Consider the following 17317-nt stretch of genomic DNA (forward strand, 5'->3'; position numbering starts at 1 on the left):
GTGACTTGAGCTGTAGCGCACATAGCGATCAACCTAGCTGCACCAAATACCCACAGTTCACCCGTAAATACTTCAGATTAAAAAAAAATGCACACAAAATATGAGTTGTAATATGTTTTCAAGGTAATTTAAATCACTTCAACGAGCTGCACTGCAGTGTTCTGGCTCTTCAGAGAAGGTAAACGTTCGTGCAGAGCACATTCTAACCTTTAAATTTGACAAGTTGCACACCAGAGACCGAAGATTGAAACAGGACTTTATCTAAGTTTCTGTTTCTGCAAAAAAATTGCACAAACCTGTTGTGACACGTACTCAGCAGAACAGCAATAAAAATTGCCAACTCGCGAAAAATGGCGATACCAATCATCAAATACTTCTGGGAGATGTTCAGTGGCCTGAATTAATACTAGAAAGTGTGATTCAGCCTACTGGACATAAGAAAAAGCTTGTTTCGTACGCACAGTCAGATTGCCAAACAGTCTGCTATGGACGTGGTATGCTTTCAGAACAGTGAAATACTGGCGGGGATTGTTCAGAGTCTCAGTGCTGTCTGTAAGGCCGTTGTGCTCTAAGCGGTGTGGGCTGGGCACTGTTATTCTTAATTCCTTTTGCTCGCGCACCCTAATTTTGTAGTCTCAGTAACCGCAGGCAACTGCAAGCGTTACCTGAGTTCCCAACAAACAGTTTGATCAGAAAGCCAGCCACATAATAAGCTGCAGAGTCATCAATGATGTGAGAATGAACATCACTTGCAAGATAAGAAAGGTTGTCCAAAGAGAGAAAGTCATCAGGCTGCGCACACTCCTCATTGCTAACAAGATATTCACTATTGAGGGAGAATGGTGAACGCTCATGAAGGAGGTCACATCCATCGTCCTCCACATTTCCATGCTCGGGTTGCTTGAAAAGCTTTCTGGGGCAGATAGGTTTCAGACCAGAAATAAATTGTTACACTTTGGGCTTTGTGTTACATCCTTTTTTCTGTCTATGACCAAATATGTTTTCAAGGGGATCCTTTTGGAGTCTACGCATGAGCACGTATTCAAAGCTGTATTTTTTTAGATGTCATCCCAGAGCTGACAATCGGCCTGAATTGTTATCTACCACCCAGCAGTAAGCTGCCGATGTCTGCCGTCAAACTTCCATGATGCAATCCAAAGAAGTCGGCCTCGAAGGAAGTCAGTCAACTCGGAATCCCCCTTCTTAATTTCACGGTGAAACTTTTGCAGATTTTTTTTTCGTACTCGTACTATTGAGAGCATCGAAAAGCTTGTCCATGTGGTCACACAATTGTGCCATAGCATGGCTGAAGCAGGGAGGTCATTTGCATACACCATCGCCATGATTACAATGCAAAAGGTCTGTTAAAGATGTGCCGTTCTATTAACTTTGGAGCCAACCGCAATCGCAACTCATGTGGATTCGTAAAGGCTGACAATGTGTGACCAGTTAACAATGTCATCGCCAATGCGCAGCTTGCGTGCTCTGACATTATTGCGTGTTGTTTTAATCAAATGCGGTACTATATTCAAGACGAAATACACCTTCCTAGCGGTAACTTTTAAAAATGCTTTTGAATAGTAATGCCTCGCCGGTTAGCGAAATTGACATTTGAAGTGCCCTGGTCACACGTTGAAGCTATCACTTTAATGTTGACTCGTCTAAGCTCCAAATTGAGCGACACCAGAAGGTTGTGTATGACTGACGTGGTGTTGACGTGTGCCCTACAGTAAAGGCTACCGGCTGGACCCACCTCCTAGAAACACCAGCAAGAAGAACAACCATAGCCCTGTCAGCAATGTTCGAAGTGCGGTTTATACCATCGTCTGTAAAACCGTGGACAACACCTTGTGTAACTCCATAGCATGTATTTTTTCGTGCTATTTAATCAAAAATTAGAGAACCCGGTCATGTTCGTTCCAAGTTTGAGTACTTGCTCCCATGGAAGGAATGATTCCAGGAATGATCCCTGGTATCATATTAACATGGGTGGGAAGAAAATATATGGATCCAGAAAACGGTAGGCTCGCGGGCCACGGAAGTTTAAGTGCAGGGCAAATTTCTTTAACCACAGTGGAAACCGCTTGCTTTTGCTTTTTGGCCTCAAGCGAACAAGAGCAGAGAGAAGTTTGAAAACTTTCTCAGTGACATGCGGCTGAATAACGCCAAGGGTCTTTCAGATCGATGACGGAGCCTTCCGTCGCTGTCTCTGCAGTCTTCTGATAGTTTTCCGCTGGCTTGCTTTCTTGGTGTACGTTTAATGGTCCGTTTGTACTTCTTTGATGCAGAACTGATCTTAGGTATGAACGAAACTGCTGCAGCAGAGAAAAATAATGATATAAGAGCAAACAGCAAACCATCTCGTACGAGTACCTCCACCAATTATTTCTGACTAATCTAAATCAAGGGTATCATGGATATAGAAAGTTTTAATAGCTCCGTCGTATATACTGCTTTTAAAGAAGCGTACTCTATTGGAAGCGCGATTCCATTGTATCTGCTCTATGTGAAAGGAGCTGTGGGCCTAGCCACACTATGGTGTTAAGGAGTGTCACACAGTGCATCGGAAAACAATGTTTGATAATATTGCAATAGCAGTGTGATTGCAGGTGCGCATGGCCCTCCCTGAGCCACGGGTGGGCGTTCAAATATGACTGAGCAAGACAGAGTGTAACGCCGAGCAGGAAGAGAGTACAATGGCCTGACGTCTGACGAAATGTTTTTGTGCATTTCTCCAGCCCTTGCCATTTAGGGTTCCTAATAAGGAGCTGTATACACATTTTCCTAATTATGTAGGCATGAAAGCATAATTACAATAAAAAATGCGACACAATTCCTCTTGTAAGAGAGAATAGCACAAATAGCCCAATTTGACCTTGCGTTCTTGAACATGCAGAGTGTTTTTAAAGATAGCCTAATTTACATTATGTGAATTGAAAATACTGCATAAGAAAAGCTATATTGTTACGGTGTGGGATGCCACGGGGTGGCCACGGGCCCGCCCAGAGAAATATAGCAGCAGTACGGAGGAGAGCCGGCGAAGCACGACCGGCGGCGGCCAAGCTTTCTCGTTCTATCTCCCTCGTGCTAGAGCCGCGCGCTCGCCGCTCGCGCTCGCTCTCCGCCTCTTCTTTTATTCCCGTATCACCTCTCCACCGGGGGGGGGGGGGGGGGCGGAGAAGTCAGGCCGTGCTTTGATGCAGGGTTTCCTGGGGCGATGCAATGTGGGCTCGCAGATAGGAAACGGTCACACTCTTCGTTGAATTCGAAGTGTGTGAGCTGGGCGAAGGTGTGTGCAGTCGCCGAAGAAGGTCCCACACCGGTTAGGCTAACTTCAGGGAGTTTTATGCATATTGAGCGGCGATCCGTTTATGGGACTGCATTGCGTGGGGAAGGCATGGAGCCAGCAGGCGACGACGGCACTGATGAGGACCCGGTAGCTAAGTCGGAGTCACCGCAGGCGCCGTAGACATATCGCTTCATGTTTGAAACATGCTCTGGGAAAATGTGGTGCACACCGCATGGTCGATGCTCTGGCAGGTCTTCGAGGCGGTATGTCACGGGGCCGAGTCGGGCAACGACACGGTAAGGGCCGCGGTATCGGGGCAAGAGCTTTGCGGCACGGCCAGTCGCACGGATGGTGCGGCGAACGAGGACCAAGTCACCGGGCCGGAAGGGGGGATGTGGTGGTGCTGCCGCGTTGGCCGCTTCCACACGCGCGTGAGCCGTGAGGAGGTTGCGCTGGGCGTCGAGGCGGGCGGAAAGAAGTCGTTGAGCAGATTCAGTTGGTGACGCAGTGGGATGGGGAAGGCCCAACTGCGCGTCGAGAGGGATGGAGGGCGTTCTGCCATAGACGACTGAGAACGGCGTCACATGCGTTGTTTCTTGCGCTGCAGTGTTGACTGCAAAAGCTGCAGCAGAAACAAAACGATCCCAGTTTGTGTGGGACGGAGCGACGTAGGATGCGAGTATATCCGTGAGGGTACGGTTAACACGCTCCACGAGGCCATTGCACTGCGGATGATTGACGGATGTAGTGGAATGCGCAATGCCGAAGGAGCGGAAGGCTCGCTCGAATTCATGGGACATAAAGCAGCTCCCACGGTCCGTGATGAGGCGCCGGGGAACACCGTGCCGAAGAACGAGATGCTGTTCCACAAACGCGACGGCATGAGCGGACGACGTGTCTGGAACGGGCAGTGCTTCGACCCACTTGGAGAAGTAGTCGATCGCAACCAGAACATACCGGTTGCCGGCACGCGTCTTCGGAAACGGGCCCAAATGATCCAGTCCAACCAGCTCGAAAGGTGAACTTCGTGGCGAAAAAGCCTGCGGGGGTGGCTTGGTTACACCTGTGGACGGTTTTCTGTACTGGCATGTCTGGCAGGACGCCACGTGTTCCTTGACATCTCTGGACATATTAGGCCACCAAAACCGCTCCGACACTCGTGCGTAGGTCTTGCCGCGACCAAGGTGACCAGCCGTGGGAGCGTCGTGTAAGCCGCGCAAGATTTGCGACCGCAGTGTTGCCGGCACAACTGGCAACCAGACGGGTGGTCGACCACGGAGCCGCTTCACATGACACAAGAGGTCGTCCTTCATTCGATAGACCCGGCGTAGTTGGCGGAGGCCTGCGCCGGCGGCGGTGCCAAGGGAGTGGATTATGGCAGCAATGGCGGGATCTTGCGTTTGTGCAGTCCTCAGGTCCGTCAAAGCCGTCACGGAACAAGGGTGGCGAGAAAGGAAATCGGCATCTTGATGGGCAGAGCCGCGCCGATGCACTATTGTGAAATTGTACTCTTGAAGTTGCAGGGACCAGCGTGCAATCTTGGCATTCAAATGTTTGGCGGACTGCAGCCAAGTGGGAGCGCTATTGTCCGTGACTATGGTGAAGTGACGGCCGTACAGGTAGGGACGGAACTTCTCGACGGCCCAGACAACGGTGAGGCACTCGAGTTCTGAAGAGTGGCGGCGGCGCTCAACGTCGGAAAGCTGGCGGCTGGCATAAGCTAGGACTTTGTGGTCACCAGACTCGTCTTCTTGCAGGAGGACAGCGCCGAGCCCATCTTGGCTGGCATCCGTGTGGAGGACGATGGGGGCCGATTCGTCGTAATGGGCCAATGTAGGAGGCTCGAGGAGGGCGTGCTTGACGTCAAGAAACGCGAGCTGTTGGGCCTGCGTCCAACTCCACGGTGCATTCTTCAGCAGGGCGGTCAATGGAGCGCTGCGCTTGGCAAAGTCCGGAATGAAACGACGGAAATACGAAGCAAATCCAAGGAAACTTTTGAGCTCCTTGGCGGTGGTGGGAGCTTCGTAAGCTGTAAGCGCTTTTAGCTTTTCAGGGTCGGGAAGGATGCCATGCCGGCTCACAACGTGACCCAAGTACGTCACCTCCGCGAAACCGAAGAAACATTTTTTTGGTTTTAAGCGAAGCCCAGCAGAGGTAAGGGCTTCGAGGACGAGTTTGAGGCGTCTCTGGTGTTCTTCAAATGTAGCCGCGTAGACAATTACGTCATCCAGGTAGACCAACGCCATAGTCCACTTCAAATGGCCTAAGACTCGGTCCATGAGACGCTGGAAGGTGGCTGGAGCATTCGAGAGACCGAAGGGCATACGGTTGAATTGGTAAAGGCCGTCGGGAGTCACGAAAGCCGTCTTTTCCGCATCATCGGGGTGAACAGGCACCTGCCAGTAGCCCGAGAGCAGATCTAGCGTGGAAAAATAACGGGCCCCCTTCAGGCGGTCAAGCGCAACGTCGAGGCGAGGCAGCGGGTACACGTCGCAATTAGTAATAGCATTTAGCTTCCGATAGTCAACGCAGAAGCGGAGTGTTCCATCCTTCTTGCGCACAAGGACGACAGGGGAGGACCAAGGGCTACAAGAAGGGGCAATGATTCCCTGGTCAAGCATGTCGCACACGTGCTGCTGGATGACTCTCCGTTCGGCTGGCGCTACACGGCGAGGTTGGTGATGAACGGGCCCGCGGTTTTCGGTGTTGATCCGATGTTGAGCCCAGGAAGTGCACCCGAGTTCACCGGCGCTGAGAGCAAGACAACTGCGATGCTCGAGCAGCAAGGTCTTCAGAGAGGCGAGCTCCGCGCAGGTCAGGCTGGGTCCAAAGTTAAATTCTTCCCATGATAGGATCGCCGGCGCTGGAGGGTGGCGAGGCGGGGCTTCAGGTTGCAGAGACGCCACTGGTGACCCGGGGTCCAAAACTGAGGCTGTACCCAATTGCGTGCCGGGAGTCAGCGCGAGAGGTACGCTGCTGATGTTGAGTAGAAATACGTGGGCCTCTCCTTTGAGCACAGGCAGAAGGCTTCGAGGGGAGGTCATCTGACGGGCTGGAGCTGAACACCGGATGGGTTCGAACAGCACGTCTGCTGTGACCGGACTGTCAAGCTTGGCATACACCCACGTTGCCGCACCCGGTGGCAGGGTCACGGCGGACGCCACAGTCACGGTAGTGACGTCGAACGGCTTGACTCGACACGGCCACTTCGTCGCGAGGTCACGCAGAGATGCTGAGGCACGCTTGGTCGCCGACACCAGGGACTGCCACAGGGCGACACCGAGGCTGGAAACCCGGCTAAGCCAGCCCGGCCCACAGAGAGTTCGGCTCGCCCGTGGTTTGGTTCTAGTAAAATTAAGGACGACTCCGGCTTGCTGGCACCACCCGCACCCGAGGACCACTGGCCAAATAGGGCTGTCTGCGACAACAAACTCGGTGGAGATGGTATTTCCGAGTGCTGTCAGGTTGACGACGACACGTCCGACTTGCTCCACAGGGGTGCCGTTAAAAGCTAAGAGCCGGGTTTTGGCGGCTGGCAGAAGCAGGTGGGGCGCGTTAGCAACAAACGATTTGTGCAGTACATTGACAGCCGCTCCAGTGTCAACCAAGGCCTTTACGTGCCGGTCAAGCAGGGTGACGTCGACGAGCACGTAAGGAGCATCAGTGGTAATCGGAGCCGACGAAAGGAGGGGACGCGGAGAACGAAGGAGTGTGGGGACGGAACGGCGCCCCCGGAGTTCCGCCAAATCGTTTCCCGGCGTTGGAGGGCCGGCACAGTCCCTCACGTAGTGTCCCCGCAGGCCGCAGCGGAAGCAGGTCATGCGGACGTCGTTACGCAGGCGTCGGATAGAGGCCGCAGTTGGGGCTGCGGACCGAGGAGCCTGCACCCGGACGCTGCGCTCGGCAGACGGTGGCGACCCCCGCATGGCCAGCAAAGTCAATTCCGCCTCGATGGCGAGCGCCATGGCGGCGCGGACGGAATCAGGACGGCCAGAGCGGACCAAGCGCTGCACCTCGGGGAGTCGGATGGCGTCGACAAACGCCTCGGTGCCGACCAGGGCCACGGCGTTCTGAGGCGCTCCCGGCAGCGACTGCAGAGCCAGGCGCTCAATGGCGGCGGCGAGGTCCTGGTACGTCTCCCCGGGCTCTTGACGGCGGGCTCGCAGGCGGTGGTACTGCACACGGGGTTGACCTGAGGCACCATAGTGGTCGGCGAGGAGGCCCGCCAGAACAGTGTAAGAGCCCAGCTGGCCGGGCGGCACGTTCTGCAGCAGCTCGGTGGCGCGGCCCCTCAGTTTTGCAACGAGCATCCATGCCTTCATTTGCTCGTCCCAGCCTCTCGCCGCCGCAATACCATCCAGCTGGATGCGGTAAGCATCCCACGAGATGGTGCCGTCAAATGTGGACAATTCCACAACGTCCAACGAACACTGCGGCGAGGACGCACCCGGGCCGAGCACGCCATTGGCGGCCACGACCGCAGGCCCAGCGACGGCAGAGCCGTAAACAGCGGCGGCGGGGACGCCCAAAGGCACCTGACCTGTGCTCGGCTTGGCTGGCACCAGGCGACGGAGTTCGCGCCGGAGAGCTTCCATCTCCCCAGCCTGGGCAGTCAGACGGGCCTCCCATGCGTCCATCCGTTGGGTGACTGTATCCAGGAGGCGCTCAACACCGGCGTCCGGCTGCTGCGAAGAGCCGAGCCCCTCCGAGCGCCTAGGTCTAGCGGCGCCGGCCGCCGCGTCGTCGGCGCTATCGGCTGATGATGGACTCCTGTCGTCTGGCACGTCGGGTGCTTGACTCTGGGAGCGGGTGAGCGGCATGATCCCACCGCTGCCACCAAAATGTTACGGTGTGGGATGCCACGGGGTGGCCACGGGCCCGCCCAGAGAAATATAGCAGCAGTACGGAGGAGAGCCGGCGAAGCACGACCGGCGGCGGCCAAGCTTTCTCGTTCTATCTCCCTCGTGCTAGAGCCGCGCGCTCGCCGCTCGCGCTCGCTCTCCGCCTCTTCTTTTATTCCCGTATCAATATTGAAGCCATAATTAGTGTGCAGTAGGACATTCTCTCAGGGAGCTGGTGCTGAACTGGTCCTCAATGGTGTCCTCTGTAGTCAGTTCAGTCACTCGAATACTGCTGCCAGAAGAATCTTGCACGCCACCTGAAGAAGTTACTACAGCAGTAAAATCTGTGAACTAAAAGTAAACACCACTAACTTACCTATAAAAAAGCCTTTTCTGTCGCGGTTAAGCTGCTGGCCAAAGATTCCTTCAGCAAGCCCACAGAAGGCCCTTCGCAGTCACGGAGGAGCTGCTGCCTTCAGAGGGTTGGACATTTGTCAATTTGTTACAAAAAAATCTGAGTTCTGCACTCAGTGCTGAGTTAACAGCGCACTGCTATGTAAAAACCCAACAGTTGCTTGTGCTGACTCCTTATATCAGCGTTTTCAAGCACCATTTCTGTAAGAAATGTGTCTCACCAGCTGTCCAACACGAGAAAAGTTGTTTCTGCAACACAGCAACACCCACGCAGCCGACGCCCACATTCACGTTCAGATAGCAGTGAAGACAACGGTCGAAAAATAAAACCGATACAAACTCTCGAACGTTTTCCAATAAATTTCATCTTGATATAGATGTTAAAATATTGGCGTTGAAGCAGGACATAATTATTTAGCAACAAGAAGTTTGTTCGCGTTAATATAAGAACATTTATTTTCGCTTTCGCGTCCTGTGGCGTTCGATGAGAATACTAGACGCTTGCGTTGTCATGACGTACTTCCTGAGACCAGTTTCTGTTTGGTTTCCTCTCTGTATTTTTCTTTCTCTATGCTTTAAGCGATTCACTTAAGGTCAGACAAGGGTTATATAGGAGCACGCCTGAGCGAGCTGGTGGAGACGCCAATGGATCTTGTGCGCTCTGAATGCTGACGCGCAAAGGTGCAGCTAAGCTTGAACGGGAGTCTCCTTTGCTGAGATTAATTTCAATGCTAGATGCAAAGGACATTTAGACACACATTTCGGTTATCTAGTAACAAAAAATTCAGCTCACTTTCATATTTTCAAAATCCCTGATTGCTCGAGAAAGTTGTGCCATCAACACTACGTGACTGCGTGTAGAACAATCATAGGACACCGGCAAAGTCGAAAATCTGGGGGCCCCCAAAATTTGGAATTTTGCTCTTCCCACAAAATGGATTAAGGTGAATTACTGCGGACAAAAATACCAAAGCATCCGATGCCAGAAACATTCAGAGGAAACCTGTGAAATAAGTAATTACAACGCAATTGCACCTTGCTTTAGCGCTGTTTTCAATGTTTGTCAACTGGAATTTTCTCGTGTAATATAAAGAGAGCTAAGTTGACAACTACAGTCAATAAAATCGATAGAAATAATATGACAAATTATCGTCCTGTATTGTTTTTACCCGTTCTTTTTTGCAAAACGCCTTGAGAAAATAGTTCTAAAACGCCTGTCCTCATTTACTGTCCGTCATAATCGCATATATTCATCCTAGTATTAAGGCTTTCGCAGGAACACGAAGAATTCCTTCATTCCTCCACAGGAACTCATGATGGAAAAATTCGAGCACAGTAATAAGGTGCTAAGACTTCGTTCTGATTTTTCGAAAGCTTTTGGTCTTAATGACTAGAAAAATTTCATTAAAAAGTTGAATATTACTACTGCATTAAGGGAACAGCACAGAATATAATCGCATCCTATCTGCAAAATCAACCTCAGTTTTTATTTATAGAGGACAAAACTCTACAGTAATGTTAATAACTAGAGGTGTTCAGACAGGTCGCGTGAGTATTAAGAGAATCAAGCCAATAACAAATTGTTCGAAGTAAATATATTGGCTCGAAGCAATTGTTTAAAACTTAACCTTCATGAAACCGAAGCTGCACTTTTTCATCTGCGTCATAGGCATATTCAGTGGCAGCAAAATGTGTTTGCTAACACCAACATTGAATTGGTAAATACTTGTAAATCACTAGGGGTATATTTCTCTGAAAATATTACATTGAATGAAGTTGTGATGTGTATGGTTAATAAGTTGTCCTCCCCACCTAGGTTAACTTGTTTTGATACAGTTCGCCATTTCCTTCTTTGTTAAAATACGCGTTTCTAGGATGGTCCACCTAAACAGCAGAAAACATTATAAAGCTTTCAGAATTGCTGAAGCGAATCTTGCGTCTTTCCTGTAAAGTTCCGCATCGTTCCCAGACATTAGAACTTTTCAAAAAGCACAACATCGTTCGTGTTACGTCACCATGCATTTACGAACTACGTCTCCTATATAAACCAGAATGATTTGAACGTTATAGCGCTTTAACTCATCTAGCAGGATTTGCGGAAAAAATTCTACCTTTACAACGTACGCTACCAAATGCCAAACTACGGAAAACAGATGTTAAATTGTTCATTACAGATTGATTTAAATCAGATATTTGTTAAGACAAACACTGACATCTCCAAAATCTTATCAAGGCCACCGCGTACAATATTTGTATGATAATGTAAATTGTCATATTTTTCTCAGTTCATTTGTGTTTCTTTTTTTTTTGTTTGCTCTCTCACGTGATGTATCTTAGCCTAAATATGTGCCGACATGTGTACCGCCTTCGTTGCACGCTGCTGTGCTGCTCTGTGTAAGAGCGTCAGAGCTCCTTAAGCTATTTTTTACAGCTTATTACCTGGTCTTCAAGCTACATTTTCTGTTGCAGAATAAAACTCTAATTTCACTTTCCTTTAGTGGGTAGATTTAGGTGGAATAATGTGACCGAATAGTATAATTTCATAGGATAATTTAACTTTGGACATTCTAGAAGGTGATAACTCATACGTACCATATAAGAAGGGCAACGGAACCAGTTCCAACCCGAGTGTTAGCGGGAAAATCTCAAGAGAGCGTTAGACACTCCTTGTAGGCGCCATAGGAGACACCGAAAAGCCATCTCATTTTTCGTTTAAGAATATGGCTAAGAAGGCCCAGAAGTTTTTTTTTTCTGCGTGTACATTTTGGGAAGTTTTTTTTCACAATCTGAAGCATAATTAATAATTAGGTTAGATGAAAAAGAGAGCAGATGGCGCTGCATTAGAAAGGCACACTCTTCCAGTTTTTTAAGAGGAACACACGAGCGTCGTCCTCCAAGGCGCGCCGCGTCACGAAGCGCAGCGGCGCAGTGCGCGAGAACGTGCGCGTGCGTGTAATGAACAGTCCGGTGTATATGTCCTTTGCCACGCCTTTCCGGGAAACGGACCCATCCGCACTTGCTTTTGAGTTTATCTCCGTATGTTCAGTTTGCTGCACGCATCTGAGAGCAGAGTGCAAAAGGCAGCTTGGTACCGCCATCCCTTATCTAGCAAAGAAAAGTGATGAGTTTTTGGAATGTCGTTTCTATCGAAGGACGGATCCCAACATAAAAAAAAAACGTAACAAGGGTTTATTCGATTGCCGATGGCAGCGGACGAGCATACCGACGCTACGCTCGTCTCGGTAGCGGAATTTAGACTAGCGATCTTCCCAGCCGGGCAGCCTATTTTTGTAGCCACTGTCGGTCACGCATGCTTCCGGTGACGCAGCGGTGGAGCTGTGTTTTATCGGGAACGCAGTCCAGCGTGTGGTCGTGTTAGGCTGGGCAGGATAATAAAAAGGCGGAAGCTGCGCAGAAATATGTGCGGAGTGTGTCGCCACAAGTATAAAGCCATATAATGCGATCAGCTTCCGTTGCCACTGCGCTAACAGTTGAACTTGTCATGCTAGTGTGTTCATTTTAGATGCAAGAAAAGAACCGCTCGAGCGAGACATGGAGAGACAAAGGATAAATATGCACACAAACGCAGACTAACAACTTCAGTACATGAAGGAATACAAGGCGTATATATATATATATATATGAAATGAGAGGCTCGTTTGACAAACATATGAAGGAAGCCAACAGTCACGAAACCAAGGTGCACAGGGGAATGTTTCTTTTTTTTAACGTTTAGTGCCAATGAATTAGTTAAACAAAATTTATTATAAAGCAGCAGAAAAACAACCATGCCGTCGGCGGGATCCGAACCCGAATATATATATATATATATATATATATATATATATATATATATATATATATATATATATATATATATATATATATATATGCAAAGTTGTGAAACGCTTCCGTTAGCCATAGATTTATTTTGAGTCGACGTTTCGGACAGAGCCTGTCCTTTCCAAGGACTTGAGTCCTGAGAAAGAACAGGCTCTGTCCGAAACGTCGACTCAAAATAAATCTTTGGCTAACTGAAGCGTTTCACAACTTTGCATTTTGCCTCTAGCAACCAAATACGTTTATCTTTCTATAATGTTTATATAACGTTTGAATATAGTTGGTATATATATATATATATATATATATATATATATATATATATATATATATATATATATATCATCAGCCTTGCTAAACACAAAGGCCTCTCCCATGTCTCTCCAATTAACCCTATCCTTTGCCAGCTGCATCCACCCTTTGCCTGCAAACTTCTTAATCTCATCCGCCCACCTAACCTTCTGCCGCCCCCTGCTACGCTTACTTTCTCTTGGAACCCACTCCGTTACCCTTAAGGACCAGCGGTTATCTTGCCTTCGAATTACATGCCCTGCCCAAGCCCATTTCTTTCTCTTGATTTCGACTAGGATGTCATTAACCCGTGTTTGTTCCCTCACCCACTCTGCCCGCTTCCGATCTCTTAACGTTACACCTATCATTTTTCTTTCCATGGCTCGCTGCGTTGTCCTTAACTTAAGCTGAACTCTTTTCGTTAGCCTCCAAGTTTCTGCCCCGTAGGTGAGTACCGGTAAGATTATGCTGTTGTACACTTTCCTCTTGAGGGAATTTGGTAAACTGCCACTCATGATCTGCGAGAATTTGCCATATGCGCTCCACCCCATTCTTATCCTTCTAGTTATCTCCCTCTCATGATCCGGATCAGCTGTCACTACCTGCCTTAAGTAGACGTATTCCGTCACAATTTCTAGGCTCTCGCTGCCAATTGTGAACTGTTGTTCTCTTGCTAGGCTGTTGAACATTACCTTGGTTTTCTGCATGTTAATTTTTAGACCCATCGATCTGCTCTGCCTGTCTAACTCATTGATCATGATTTGCAGTTCACCTCCTGAGTGACTCAGCAAGGCAATGTCATCTGCGAATCGCAGATTATTTAGGTGTTCTCCATTTATTCTTATTCCAAACTGTTCCCAATTCCGGCCTCGAAATACCTCCTGTAAACATGCAGTGAACAGCATTGGCGAGATCGTGTCTCCTTACCTGACGCCCTTCCTTATTGGAATATTATTGCTGACTTTATGGAGGACTATAGTAGCTGTGCAGTTGCTATATATATCTTCCAGTATTTTGACATAAGGCTCTTCTACCCCCTGATTGCGCAATGCCTGTATGACTGCTGAGGTTTCCACTGAGTCGAATGCTTTCTCGTAATCAGTGAAAGCTATATATAGAGGTTGGTTATATTCTGCGCATTTCACTAACACCTGATTGATAGTGTGAATATGATCTATTGTGGAATATCCTTTACGAAAGCCTGCCTGATCATTTGGTTGATCAAAGTCTAACGTTGCCCTGACTGTATTAGCGATTACCTTAGTAAATACTTTGTAGGCAACGGATAGTAAGCTGATCGGCCTGTAATTTTTCAAGTCCTTGGCGTCTCCATTCTTATGAATTAAGATAATGTTTGCATTCTTCCAAGCTTCTGGTACAGTCGAGGTCGTAAGGCATTGCGTATACAGGGTGGCTAGTTTTTCTAGCACGATGTCCCCTCCATCCTTTAACAGATCTGCTGTTACCTGATCCTCCCCAGCTGCTTTTCCCCTTTTCATTGCTTCAAAGGCTTTCTTTACTTCATCTTTCGTTACTGGCGGGATGACGCATTGCTGTGCACTGCTGTCTTTCTCATTAACGCTCTGATTACATTGGCTACTGTACAGGTCTGTGTAGAACTCTTCGGCTACGTTAACTATCTTATCCATATTGCTAATGACATTGCCCTGCTTGTCTCTTAATGCATACATCTGGTTTTTACCTATGCCTAGTTTCCTCTTCACTGTATTTAGGCTACCTCCGTTCTTTATAGCATGCTCGATTCTCTCCATATTAAACTTCCTTATGCGGCTACCTTGCGCTTGTTTATTAAATTTAATAGCTCCGTTTGTTCTATTCTATCGGTAGGGTTAGATGCCCTCATGTTTTGGCGCTTCTTAATCAGATCTTTCGTCACCTGAGATAGCTTCCCGGTATCCTTTCGAACTGTCCTACCGCCTACTTCTACTGCGCACTCCGTAATTATTGATGTCAGATTATCGTGCATTGAATGAACATCAAGATCATCTTCCTCAGTTAAAGCCGAATATCTGTTTTGCAGCGCTATCCTAAACACCTGTGATTTCCCTCTTACGGCTAACTTCTTCTTCTTCTTCTTCTCCTCAAGTAATATGGCACATACCCACGTGGGGGGATTGGCCAAGGTATAGGGTAGAATGCCAATGAAGCATTTGCGCGGGGAAGGAAACGTCAGAAGACTGAATCAAGATAAAAAAAAATTGGGAAAAATAAAATGAATTCAAGAGGTATGAGTCATCCGGAATAGAATCAATCTAGCCTTTTTTGGACATGCGAAAGAATTTTGTGTATAGCTAACAGGATAATCGATTAGTTGCACTTATGTAATCGTGAAGGTAGCCGCATACACTGCTTAACGGGAATCCCTTGGCACTCGCACCGAACGATAGAAGAACTGTAAGAGACAGAGGCAGTCCTAGTCTCGAAAGAGGAACCTCCAGATATTGCTTTCTCTGAACCGCGAACCGCCGGCAAGAGAGGAGAAAATGATCGATTGATTCAACTTGCCCACATGATACACAAAGGTTTGTCGCAGCGAACCCGCACCTGCGTAAGTACAAGTTTAAGTGAGGGATTCTACATCGCAGGAGCGTCATGGACACTTCACAAAGCCTTGACTTACACCACCGGATATTCCATGGGTACTTTAGGTGTTGAAAGTCCACGGTATTCAGCAACGGATCACTCAAAGTGGCTGAAATATGTTGGAACCGCTGGAAACGTGAAGCTGCTAACAGAATGAGGTGAGGGACGGGATATATTACAGGTGCGCTGAGAGCTGACCTTGCCAATAAATCAGCCACCTCGTTAAAATAGACGCCTGAATGCCCAGGTACCCAGACCAAACGGATCTCGCGCACTGTTCTCGGAACAAAAAACCTAAGTGAACGAGTCAAGAAAGATTTTTCCGAATTTTGGAGAGAGACAATAACTGAAAGGCAGTCTGTGAGAATAAGAACCCGTGCGACATGTCTGGGAATTTTGAGAAGAGCCAAACCAATGGCCAAAAACTCTGCGAAGAATATAGGAGTATAATCAGGGATACGAACGGAGTAGCTCCAATCTAGATCCTGCGGATATATGCCAATCGCCGCCTTCTCACAGCTGCTGGAGGCATCAGTGGAGAGAACAGTATGATGTGGAAAATTCTGTAGGTGTTCAGAAAGAAGACCATTTAGTGTATGTGCGGGCATATGCTTCGCATGGGACGGGAAAATAAAGGCTAACTCGTTAATGGTCTTCTTCTTCGCTAGCTTCTTCCGTTCCCTCTTCAAGTCTAAGCTAATTCTAGACCTTACCATTCTGTGGTCGCTTCAGCGCACCTTTCCGAGGGCGGGCACATCCTGAATGATGCCAGGTTTAGCGCATAGTATGAAGTCGATTTCATTTTTAATCTCACCATTGGGGCTCTTCCAGGTCCACTTCCTGTTTTCTCGTTTCCGGAAGAAGGTATTCATGATCCGTAAATTATTTCTATCCGCGAATTCGACTAATAGCTCTCCCCTGCTATTCCTAGAGCCTATCTTATAGTCACCTACCGCGTGGTCGTCAGCCTGCTTCTTGCCCACCTTCGCATTGAAGTCGCCCATCAGTACAGTGTACTGGGATTTTACTTTATTCATTGCTGATTCTACGTCCTCATAGAAACTTTCAACTGTCTAGTCATCATGGCTGGATGTGGGTGCGTAGGCCTGCACCACTTTCAGCTTGTACCTCCTATTCAGCCTAATTACTATAGCTGCTACCCTCTCGTTAATAATGTAGAGCTCCTCTACGTTGCCAGCTATATCCTTATTGATGACGAATCCCACACCTAGTTCTCATCTATCCTCTAACCCGCGATAGCACAGTATGTGTCCGTCCTTTAGTACTGTATACGCCTCACCTGTCCTCCTAACTTCGCTAAGCCCTATCACATCCCATTTAATTCCGCTAGTTCCTCAAACAGCAGTGCAGGGCTAGCCTCACTAGCTAAAGTTCTAGCGTTAAACGTTGCCAGGTTCAGATTCCAATGGCGGCCTGTCCGGAGCCAGAGATTCTTAGCACCCTCCACTGCGTCACAGGTCTGACCGCCGCCGTGGTCAGTTGCTCTTCAGCCGCTGGGGACTGAGGGCCGAGGGTTAATTGGTTTGATCATAGAAGGTTGTGGCCAAGTACTACACCAGGGTGGCCAAATCCTGCTCTGGTGAGAGAATGTGTTGTCGGTTCTGGTCATCGAGATAAGGCCGCACTCCAGGCCTGGTTATGCAATTGCATCGACACGCGGATTTTTTTTTTTAACCCGGTGGAGAATTGCGCGGCACCAGGATTTGAACCCCGGTCCTCTTGAGCGCGAGGCGGATGTTCTACCTCTACGCCATCGCTACCTCTTCATGGCTATATATATATATATATATATATATATATATATATATATATATATATATATATATATATATATATATATATATATATATATATATATATATATATATATATATATATATATATATATATATACAGTACCTGAGGGCTGCAGCGGCATCGCCTGCTTTGCCAACTGCCCGCAATCTTCTCTTTTCAACGAAAAAGTTTTTTTTTTCTCTGAGAGATCGTGACATGAGTATACGTACATTGCTGTGCT

At 48.2% G+C, this 17317-nt stretch overlaps 1 protein-coding gene and 1 pseudogene across 1 annotated transcript in view; one reads left to right on the forward strand and one right to left on the reverse strand.

The window, feature by feature from the left end:
* Positions 1–17317, forward strand: part of LOC144103923 (uncharacterized) — a 397175-nt gene that overhangs the window by 352022 nt on the left and 27836 nt on the right. The window lies entirely within an intron of this gene.
* LOC144105075 (uncharacterized) lies at positions 1529–17218 on the reverse strand (annotated as a pseudogene).

The sequence above is a fragment of the Amblyomma americanum genome, chromosome 9 (genome assembly GCF_052857255.1).
Source record: "Amblyomma americanum isolate KBUSLIRL-KWMA chromosome 9, ASM5285725v1, whole genome shotgun sequence".
Taxonomy (NCBI): Eukaryota; Metazoa; Arthropoda; class Arachnida; order Ixodida; family Ixodidae; genus Amblyomma; species Amblyomma americanum.